The 3,175-nt window shown below is 34.3% G+C and overlaps 1 protein-coding gene across 7 annotated transcripts in view; it reads left to right on the forward strand.

Moving 5' to 3' along the window:
• Positions 1-3,175, forward strand: part of LOC106883135 (small conductance calcium-activated potassium channel protein 2) — a 545,874-nt gene that overhangs the window by 363,342 nt on the left and 179,357 nt on the right. The gene's annotated exons all lie outside the window — the stretch shown is intronic.

The following is a 3,175-nucleotide window of genomic DNA, read 5'->3' on the forward strand; positions in this document are numbered from 1 at the left end:
TATATATATATATATATATATATATATATATATATATATATATATATATATATATATATATATGCGTATATATATATATGCATATATGGAAATGCATACGTATATATATACATATATATATATATGATTATATATATATGCATGCATATATACATATATCTATACATACATTCATATATATATATGTGCATATGTATATACACATATATATATATATACATACATGCATACATACATGCATACATATATATACATATATATATGCATGCAAACATATACATGTACATACATATGTGTATGCATGTTTAGATAGATAGATAGATAGATAGATAGATAGATAGATAGATAGATAGATAGATATTAAACTAGAAAGATAAGATACTCGGAGACAGAGATAAGGATAAAAAGAAACCGAAAGAGATAATAGTTAGAATATGTCACATTCCTACTCGACCAGCTGGCTTGTCAAAGCGTTATGCTGGAACAGATGGCAAAGTGTTTTACTATAAATCTTCACTAAAAATGTTCACGAGTTCAATTTCTAACTTCTGCATGACATTTTATTTCTTTTTCTAATTTTTTTTTTCTGTCATAGAATATATATAATAACTGAACCCTGCAAGATTGTGATCAAAAGTGATCCAGACATGACTCTCCCTGCTGAGAATTTGTTTTGTTTTTTTAGTTTCTAAATGATGGATCGACAGAATGTTTAGCTGGTCGGTCATGTATCTGCCTGTAAGTTTTGTGTTCAATTCTCGCCCAAATCAACTTTGCCTCTTATTCTTGAGGGATCAATAATATAAAGTAAATTAAACAGTGTGCGTTTATATTCTTACTGTGTATTGTAGATATGAATTAAATTATAATAGCAGATAAGGCTAGTACTACCTTCAAATGTGTCTTTCATGGGATTTGACTGTTATTTCTAATATGTTCAGTGACCAAGTAGAAGCCCCCTTATTGGTTCGCACTAACTAGCAGTAATACACTGAAGTCAGTTTTAATGGTGTACACCGCACACGCACTCACACACACGCACGCACGCACACGCACATACACATACACACAAACACGTACCCGTATGAATACATGCAAACATATTAGGATTGCAAAGAAATTGTCAATAAAATCCAATATTCAATATTTAACAAGCGTGCCAAACCCTACAGAGCAACAAGTGTTTTACTGATGGAGCGAGTCTGCAATGCTGGTTTCAATCCTCGGTCGAAGCCATTTTACTTTCCTTAAATCCACAAAGGGTTTTTGTGAGTCGAAAGAATGCATTCATGTAACTATCTGTTATGCCAAGTTCTATAAAATAAACACTGCATTCATGGCATAGCATAGGTTTTGTTAGCCTATGTGGTAGCCAAATTGGTTGTACCCTTTCGTAAATATAACTTACTTACAACTACGATGCGGTCCGCTTACCTTGTACAACCCCACGCTACCCCCACTACATTAGTTCCCAGTGGGCCGTGACTAGTTGAAGCCATATCAGACTACGGATTGCTAGCTATCTATTCATGCTTTTAGGACAAGCATGAGCCACACAACTTCCTATAATTTTTATCTTTTCGCAAAAACAATAGAGCATCTATGTGTCTGCTGGATTTTCTAGGTATTGTAGCCAAATCACCGCAAATTACATTTTCCATTAACAAAAACAATTTTTAAAAAAACCAACATAGAATAAGTACTAAGTGAACCATATTGTTCTATATATATAAAAGCATGGATGGATGGATGGTCATAACTAGAACGCGTATGATCATAGATCTGCTTAATCCGTGCTGACCTGAACTACACATCATCTATTCTCCTACAATATAGAATGAATAATAACAATAATAATAATAATAATGATAATAATAATAATAATAATAATAATAATAATAATAATAATAATAATAATAATAATATTCCTTTCTACTAAAGGCAAAAGGCATGAAATTTGGTGAGGAAGGGACTAGTCGATTACATCGACCCCAGTGTTTCACTGATACTTGTTTTATCGATCCCGACAGGATGAAAGGCAAAGTCGACCTCACCGGAATTTGAATTCGGAACGTAAAGGTTGACGAAATGCCGCTAAGCATTTTGTGCAGCGCGCTGAGGCATATATGAGCGGGTGGAGGGCATCACAAGGACAGATAACAACTTGTGTGGAGATTTACATAAAAGAGGGGGACAAAAATGGAAAAAAACAAAACCGATGAAATGCAATAAAAGTATACATATTATACAAAGTATGTGATAACATGACTGATGCTGTCCTCCTTATATAGGAGCAAGTCCAACTAGGGCCAATCCAGGAACCTCAAAGATCCAGGATTACCCTGACCACCAAAGGCACTAAATAACAATTCTTTCTACTACAGGCACAGGGCCTGAAATGTTGGGAAATGGTGGTGGTGGTGGTGGTGGTGGCGATGATTGTACTATACGGCTGATTGTCTTGGCGAACGCCATGGATATAGACAATAATTCCCAGGTGTACCTTCTGCATGAAGAATATATAGTTAAGTGGCACACTACATGAACAATATATGCGTAATGAAACTCTACATTACTTGTTTATGACATAAAGTATGATAGTATGTACCTAACTACGACCTTATATTTTTCTTTCAGCATCTCCGAGGTCGGGGGAAGAATGGGAGCTAAATATCCACAAATCAAAGACGTGGCCCAAATGTTTGCAACAGCAGGACCACACTAATGATAACCCTATTTTACCCAACATGATTTATATTATATTATATATTATATCTGTACAGTTCTATAGAATTTTCTATAGCACCATCATTAATATTTACCACTTCTATAAAAATGCGTCAACGACACAACATCTACATTGTTATCATCCATTAAAGCATGGAAAGTTTGTAACTAGTCAAAAATAAACGTAATTGTCATTCATACGTATATATGTATGTAGGTATGTATGTATATGTGTATGAACGTGTGCTTCCTTGTGTATATATCTATTAATGTAGATGTTCAATTGAAAAATGCGTGGCACCTTGAGCGTCTTCTACTATAACTTCGGGCCGACCAAAGCCTTGTGAGTGGATTTGGTAGACGGAAACTAAAAGAAGCATGTCGTATATATATATATATATATATATGTGTGTGTGTGTGTGTGTGTGTGCGTGCGTATATATATATA

Source organism: Octopus bimaculoides, chromosome 1 (genome assembly GCF_001194135.2).
Source record: "Octopus bimaculoides isolate UCB-OBI-ISO-001 chromosome 1, ASM119413v2, whole genome shotgun sequence".
NCBI lineage: Eukaryota > Metazoa > Mollusca > Cephalopoda > Octopoda > Octopodidae > Octopus > Octopus bimaculoides.